Source organism: Triticum urartu, unplaced genomic scaffold (genome assembly GCF_003073215.2).
Source record: "Triticum urartu cultivar G1812 unplaced genomic scaffold, Tu2.1 TuUngrouped_contig_4548, whole genome shotgun sequence".
NCBI classification, from domain to species: domain Eukaryota; kingdom Viridiplantae; phylum Streptophyta; class Magnoliopsida; order Poales; family Poaceae; genus Triticum; species Triticum urartu.
In genome coordinates, this window is record NW_024115144.1 from 12254 (window position 1) to 20834 (window position 8581).

An 8581-nucleotide genomic window follows, 5' to 3' on the forward strand; every position below is an offset into this window, starting at 1 on the left:
ATATTATTGCTCCTGAATTATATGAGTGCAAGTCCACATCTGGGATAAGATGGGAGGGCCTGTTCTGCGGCAAATTGACTCTGTCCTGAAGTAGAGTTGTATTTCATCATTTGCCCATGTTGACAGCCTCTCAGTTATATACCCTATATTGTTTTTCAAATCGATATTCTGCAACACAAGTATCTTTTTTTTTCAAATTTTAGTCACCTCTTCTTCAAATGATCGCACATGTATCCAAAAGAAGCCAAGTCCCCCGTCAGAACTATGCATCCCCCACAAATGCACCGCCCCTTTTGAGAGTCGCCCTCATCCTGCCGCAGCTGCCGCCGAGAGCGAGCATGAGAAAGGAATCCAGGTTCCCGTTCTGTATAGTAGGTTCAGGTCTAGTTGCAGGGCTAATTAAGTCTAGGTTTGCCTTTGGGGTGTTTGGCATGATGTCGAGTCTGAGCTTTGTTCCGGCGCCTTCGAGCTGCGGCCGGATCTTCCTCGAGCTGGTCTCCCATGGAGGATGACAAAGGTGAGTGGCAGATCTGGCAAGAGCTCTCGAAATAAGCTCGATTTCGTCCCTGATTTGGAGGATTGACATTGCCTCGCCCTGCTGCTGCGTCGCTATCGTGGTACTGGAAGTCTGGAACGTAAATGGGAAGATGAGGAGAGAGAGCTTCTGTCAATCAGGTTGGAGCAAAATCCTCATCGGACAGGGGTGGAGCTACGACGCCAGTCTCCGCCGCCTCCCGGTGACTTTTCTAGTCGAATGGCGGCATGGTGAAGCCATGCATGTCGTACTTGCTGGCTTCGCTTCTTCTTCGCGGCTTGGTGCCTAAAGGAGTGCGATGACTATTCTGCTACAGCATGGGGTCCTCCTGCTCTGTCTTCGGTCGGAGATGGAGTGGTGGCGGCTCGGTGGTCATAGCGTCCCCTGTGATGGCTGAATCGGATCTTTGCTGGAGCAGATAATTGGACCTGGTTGTAATCCTTGTTCTCAGGATAAGGCCCTCTGTGCAAGTTTCAGAGTATGTGCTGTAATTTTATTTTCTCTGGAGTCCTGGTCTGAGCTTTGTATTGCTATCTCTAGAAATTAATGGAAGCTCTGGATCCTACTGGACCCGACACTGTTAAAAAAAAAAAACCTTTCCAACTTGCAGCATGGGACATGTTTCTCTTCAAGATGACAAAATTAGGCTTGTAACGCATGCCAAATGATAATCAATCTTTCAGCTCACAAACGCAGTTGCCGAGTACAGTTTTGTTCATACAAACATACCAGACTTGTTTCCCTAAACTGCCATCCCTCGGTCGTTGCTTATTTTTTGTTTTGCTATGAATAAGCAACTTAATGCACCATTTAATTTCTGTATCTATTTTATATTTAGTGATATGCGGTAGACTGAACACTTATTTCGGTTCCCTGTCTTCTGGTAATGCTAGGATAGTTTAATCTGGATTCTGAAGCAATGAGCACCTGTAAAAAGGCCAGGGAGGAAGCTACATCTATTGGGTGTTCAGACAGAGTGAGCAACCTACCTCCAGAGGTAAAGGGTGACATTCTCTCCTGTTTAAATGTCGAAGAAGCGGTTAGGACTAGCACCTTATCAAGTACTTGGAGGGATGCATGGACTGATATGCCAAAGATATGTCTGCGCGATGGAAATTTTGCACGAACCAAGTCCATTACATTAGTCGATATGGTGCTATTACTCCACAGAGTAACAATAGATGAGTTTGATATTTCAGTTAACAAAAATTACCATGATGAGTTCGCTAGGTGGATGCTCGTGCTGTCAATGAGATCATCAAGATCGGTTATAATCAAGTTGAGCTCAGGACCAAGGTATAAGATTACCTCATGCATCTTTTCTATCGCGATTTGGAGTTTATGCGCCTGAAAAAAATGCATCATCAGCTTGCCCCGAGTATTCCAAGGTTTCAACAGCCTAACTGACCTAGGCATGAAAATATTCTCTTCCACAGATATGGATATCCAAAATTTGATCTCCTTCCGCTCCGAACTGATTCATTTGAGATTAAGTTCTTTTGTGGGCATCAACTGTCTGAACATTCAAGCTCGTAAACTGAAATATCTAGATGTTGATGGGGGCTTTGAAATATTAATTTGGATGCCCCTAATCTGGAAAGGGCCCTTCTCTCTCTTGATCAGGAAGCCAAAGTATATCAATCTGTTCCGATTGCGTATGGCAAGTAGTCATTGGGAACTCCAGCTTTTAATTTGTGGCTTTTTCCGGAAGGTGACCTATTACTAGCTCCAGCTTTACTATGCCCTTTTTCTGCCTTCTGAGTTCTGACTAATCTGTGTAGCTATTTTATTTTATTTTTCTGTTTTCTTGTTGAAGTATCTATCGAAAGGGTGCGTACTTACAACATTCCCCTCTATGTTTATTTGCCTGGAGAATATTTTGCTTATGATATGCTTTTGGGACCAGAGGCAAGTCTTCACCACTTGTTCATTGTTTGAGAAGGCCCCTAACTTAATGAAGCTTGAGATGTGGGTATGTATGCCTCCAGTAAATCCTCTCCCTCCCTCCATCAGCCAATCTATGTTCCTAGTGTTTACGGTGCCTAATGAGTTGTGAAAATAATATATGCAGAGAGTTACCCTTTTGAGACATGGGATCAGGATCAGGCGAGCATTCATGAGCTTACCACATGCAAATGCGAATGGACCATCTTGCAGCGGCGAGTGTGTATGGTTTTGGGGTTCTGGAGTGCGAAGTCAATTTTGTGGCTAAGCTAATGAGCTGGGCATCAGCTCTGGAAGAATTGAAGATAGACTGGAGCGGCAAAATATAGTGCAGCATGGTTTCTGCTAAGCTATTAGCTCTGCCGAGGGTGTCTCCCAGTGCCAAGGTCATTGTTACATTTTGATAAGCATGCACCCCTACATTCTACAGCGCATCCCCCATCACTTTGCTGGTTTAATTTGCTGCCGAGTAGAACTATTTCATCTTTCTTTATGCCAAGACTAGCTGGTGGTTATATAAGTGTGCATTTGACGCAAATCATCATCCAGAGGGTAGTGTGTTTTGTTGGGAACATTCGGTGGGAGTACTTGATGTGCGACCAGCAAGTGTTTTCCATATGAAACACTACATTCCTTTGTTCTGGGTACCATAAATTCCTGATTCTAGCAAATATATCTGTCCGTAAGAAGTAATCACATATATGAAAACACCTTCATCTTGTATCAACAAGAATACAAGATGAATCAAAGGCACATGAGTAGACATATGAAGCCTGAAGTCATGAGTCTACCTTTTGCAAATCAAAGCATTTATCAGATTGGTTTACGTTGGTTTCATATTGGAATGAGCACTCAATGCTCTCCTTACATGACCCGTTTTTTTTACTACAATTTGTTTAAAAGAAAGTCAAAGCCATTTAATCAAACATGTGCTACAACCACTAGCTAGTTACTGTTCTCAGCACTCGTGCCTAGATCGGGCTTGCTTTTAGGGCGATTGAATTAATGGCATCCTATTTGTATTACATACTCCCTCCGTCCCATAATGTAACATGTTTTTGCAAGCTAGTTTAGCTTGCAAAAACGTCTCACATTATGGGACAGAGTGGCATATCTGAAATTTAATGGCCATATATGTATTTCACTTATACTCCCTCTGTCCTTGATACATGCGTATTTAGACAAATTTAAGACAAGAATTTTGGGACGGAGGGAGTATAAACTCTCTCTGGGCTCTACTCTGGCAGCCAAGAAGGACTGAACGAGGCTCCAGAGGGAAAATTTGAAAGATGTTGTCTTTTTATGGAAAAAAAAATACCATATCCAAACAAACAAACAAACCCTAGGACGTCATTACATGAAATGTACCATTTTCTCATAACAATAACTTGGGTTGTTTAATTGTATATTGGTGTAGATACATAACTAAAATACAACAGAAAGAAAGAAAGAACACGTGGTTCAGACTATTAGCTCGGGAGGAAAGATCCATGTCAACGTATAGATATCATAGACCTGCCGCTTTGATGCACTAATGCTTTGTGATCTCAAGTTGAACACCTCGCCTGTGTCGTCGAAAACAATATCATCCTCTTTTATCTCCTCCCAACAAGCCGGAACAGACTTTGAAAAGAGCTTGCTAATTAAAATCGCATGGCCGTCTAGACTAGTCGTCATCGGCACCCACATGCTTGTGTTGGTATCTGCCTTGTGTACATCCACCTTGCGGGTGAAGGTGAAACCGCGTGAATTGTATTGCATCACTAGTTGCCGCCTCACCATGAGCAATTTTCCACATGATACAACCAAGTACCTAATAACGCAGAGATGACCACCGTCTTCTTCCTCATATATATACTCAATGACATCTTTAATCTTGTCATGCCCTTCATTAGGAGCATGATTATCAACAGCCTCCTTGCCCTCTTGTTTAAGCACCATATCATCATCTTCGTCATTATTCACGTTTTCATCACTAGTCGCCTCCTCATCTTCGTGGTCGTTGCTCCACACATTGGAATCATCATTATCTGCCTCCTCATCCTCATCATCGCTCCACACATTGGAATCATCATTAGCTGGCTCCTCATCCTCATCATCGCTCCGCACAATGGAATATCATCAGTTGCCTCATCATCTTCGTCATCGATCCACACATCGGAATCATCATCGCCTATTGGATGTTGAATGATGCGCTTGATATTGCTGACCAGAGGTACCCCATTGCTATCGAAGCTGACATGGAGGGAGATGAGATCCTCAGCTTGAGTGATTCCATAGACCATGTCTCCAAGGAATACAATCTCGACAATGCGAGTGAAGGTAGTACTATATGGCTTAGGCAACCAAACACCTTTCCCGGGGCGGATAAAAATGACAGGGTAGCTTGTGCTGTTGGTCATGAAGACGGCAAGGTCATCTGGATTCGACCGTATGAGCACCTTGCGGATCTGGAACCACTCTGGAACACTGCCGATGATGGCATCAAGTTCGGGGAGTGGCACGGTCGTTCTAAAGAAAGGGTTGTGCAAGAGATAGGTGTGTGTCTCTTCTGGGCATCAGTGCAACAGGCGGCTAGCCAGCCATCCATTGAGCCGATGCAGATCGCATTTTCTGGGATGGAGAGGATGGGGTGTCCATCGCAGTTGAGATCAGATGTAGTAAAAACCTTGCTGGAAAAGACAAGGATCCAAGGCAGCTGGCGCTTCGGCGGACCTCGATGACGCAGAGCACGATGCCACGAGCGACAGACGGCTCGACAGCGCGCGAGATCTACGGTGCTGGTGATCATGCCGAAGATGAGGCCGAGGAGTTCCGGTGGGAGGTCAGACCACGACGGAGTTGACGTCGTCATCACCGATCGCGGCTTGCACGCGTGGCCGAGATCGAGGTACGGCGTTTTTTTTCCCTTGTGTGCGCTGCAGCTGCAAGGAAGTACGTGCTGGGACGGGACCAATATATATATGGATGGAGCTTTTACGTACCTATTGGCCCCCTGATTTTAACGAGGGTGGGCCCTTCGAAATTGCTACACCTACGAAGAGCTGTTACGTGACCTGCGTAACCTTCTAAAAATGCTAATCAAACTGCCCCCTCCCCCCTGATTTCAAGGGTGGGCCCGTGCGCCCAACTAATGACGAATTAAAAATGGCCAAATCAGCAATTACGTAAAGTACGTAAAAATCCCTACGTAGATCTAGCATTACTCGTGGGCCCTTCCTCACCAATCTATCCAATAAGTCCTCTACACGATGCTGGTTACGTAGAACACGTAAGAGATTTTACGTAAGTCTAGCATTGTCCGCCAATTATAACTGGCATCGCCGCAAGCGTTGGTCGATCCCGTCTGGATCTTTAACCTACCACCATGAACCCGACATTGCCGGATCTGCCGCCGGAATTGGTCCGCGAGATCTCCGGCCGACTGCACGACGTCGCGGACTTCGTCCGCTTTCATGCCGTCTGCAAGCCATGGCGCGACTCTCACCATCCTACGACAACCAGGACGACGCATTAGTTCCTGCCCTGGCTCCTGGCGCACAGCAAGAAGGGCGACGACTCCCTCAACTTCATATGCGTCTTCTCCAACACGAGCTACCGCGCTCCGCTGTCGCCGCCAATATCCGGCAACGACGGTCAGATGAACCGTGTAGCCAGCGCTGACGGCACCGCCATCCGCTACTTCACCGCTTCCCCCGACGGCCCAACTCTTCACAACCCTCTCGGCGGAGGACCCCTCACCAACATCAACATGCCTCTCTTCCCAGAGGAGGACGTCAATGGAGAGTTCGGGGAGAATCCCAATGGCATCCTCTACAACAATGGAGAGTACAGGAAGCACGACAGCAGCGACGATGACACCGCCGAGTTCAAGGCGGCGCTCCTGTGTCCTGGGAACGATGAGTGGACGTTTGTCAAAAGGACCCTTGAGTCCCCCAACTACGGCGAGTTCTGCGTCGCGTATCACGCCGGAAAGATCCTTGTGACTGTGAAGGATGACCTCTGGCTCGTCGTGACAGCACCATCCGCAGCTGCAAATAGTGACCAAGTGCTGCTACCCAAATTGTCATGGATGCCACGCGAGCATGATGGTCGCTACTATGAATACAGCTATGTGCTCGAGTCCCATGGCGAGCTTTTGTGGGTGTCGGTGCATATCAAGATGGATTACCTAAAGGAGAGTAGCACGAGCGTCTGCGACCTGGTCCAGGCACTCTCGATGTCCGTACACACACTTGAGGAGGTCACAAAGGGACCCGAGAAGTTGCGGTGGGTGAGGAAGGTTGGCCGGAGCCTGGCTGACCGTGTCCTATTTCTGGGGTGGCCCAATAGTTTTGCTGTGGATGCCTCGAGGCTAGGTGTGACTGGTGGATTGACCTACTTCTTGTTCTACGACAACCACCGGCTGCGTAAGCGGCGTGGCGTTTTCAGGTACAACCTCATCGACAACACGACCGAGCTCATCGAGTGGCTGCCCCAAGGATGGGACAACGAGATGTGCGCGTGGCTCGTCCCCCAGCCCACCATTGCTCCAATCGACCGAGGTCCAGCTACAACTCCAAGGATCAATAACATGATTCACATCGAAAGATACTATGGCCTTCTTTCTCGGGTGTTTGTGCGCAACCTACCTCTTGACGCGAATGACTCTCAGCTGCAACAGTTGTTCAGTAAGTACGGCAGAGTGTCATGTGCCAAGGTGACCTACTACAAGAAGACCAAGACCTCACGGGGCCTCGTCACAATGGCAACGATGCATGTTTGTCATGATGACGCATTTGCTGCTCTGGACGGGTTGATTTTAGATGGATGCAGGCTCGAGGTTATCTCTGTCAAAGGCAGGCAATAACGAGATGATGACAATGATGACGACCTATAGTCTTCTGTTGGAGCGGCGTAGAATATGATTTAGTTGCTTGTTGACTACTACTCCCTCCGTCTGAAAATAATTGTCATCAAAATGAATAAAGAGAGATGTATCTTGAACTAAAATACGTCTAGATACATCATCTTTTATCCATTTTGATGATAAGTATTTTCGGCCGGAGGGAGTATTAACCTAATGTTGGGGCTTTATTAAATGACGAATTTAGCTCTCCATAACATAAGATTGCATCATGAAAGAAAAGAATATGCTGGTGTAGCACATATTTGCTAATGTATTCGAGCCAATTGATAGAAGGCCAGTAATTTCTGGACTTCTAGTTGGGTATGGAACTAGGGTTGAACAGACCAGACATATGAATGTGTTTACTTGTTATGGTGACAGATCCCGTGGAACAGATCCGTGCGATAGAGCACACTTGTTTGAAAGGATGGACAATGCAATGTGTTTTGGCATTGCTGTAGTCGAACCGAGTCTAATTCTACAGGCCGGACCATGAAGGATCTAGAGACATCCCGGGGAACCGAGCCTGCAGACGTCATTCCATTTGCTTGCAAAATATATAGAATAACAGTACTATGATGAAATTGACCGGTACTCGCTTTGTCCGGAATTACATGTCGCAGAAATGAATGTATCTAGACGTATTATAGTCCTAGATACATCCATTTTTATCCATTACATCCACAAATAATTCGGCACGAGAGTGTATCTATTAGTGATGTAGCAAGTGCATATCATGTGACTGTACAATGGTTTTCTTATTGATAATAAAACAGATTTGTATGTATGTAATAAAAATATGTTTTCGTGTGCCCTCTATTTTTCTTATACATGTACTCATGTCTCTATACATTGTATGGAACGGGTAGTTGAAGAGTTAACTAACTATTCTTTTGACAAATATAAGGAGGGGCGCCATTGAGAGTTCATTTACATATTACTACCAAAGTCTTACAAGATACTTTAAGCTATCATTTCCTGTCCTTTCCTCTTAGTGCTCTAATTTGGAGCTCCACGTCAATAATTAGGACATCGGCCTTCGCTGCTCATTGTCTTAAAGAGAGTCCACTATGTGGAAGGAGCTTACAGTGCTTTCCCCCTTGCTCTCGTCGACTAATGATCGCATTGTCTAGCTTCACTTTGCGTTGGCAAGTCCTCGGATAAGTCTCTTTATTTCATACTACTCGAAGAAGCAACAACATGATTTACATCAA

The 8581-nt window shown here is 45.8% G+C and overlaps 2 pseudogenes; both read left to right on the top strand.

Annotated features, from left to right (window-relative positions):
- The first annotated feature begins 1454 nt into the window (after positions 1–1454).
- LOC125527984 lies at positions 1455–2883 on the top strand (annotated as a pseudogene).
- Positions 2884–5846: 2963 nt separating this feature from the next.
- On the top strand, positions 5847–7328 carry LOC125527985 (annotated as a pseudogene).
- The last annotated feature ends 1253 nt before the right edge of the window (positions 7329–8581 follow it).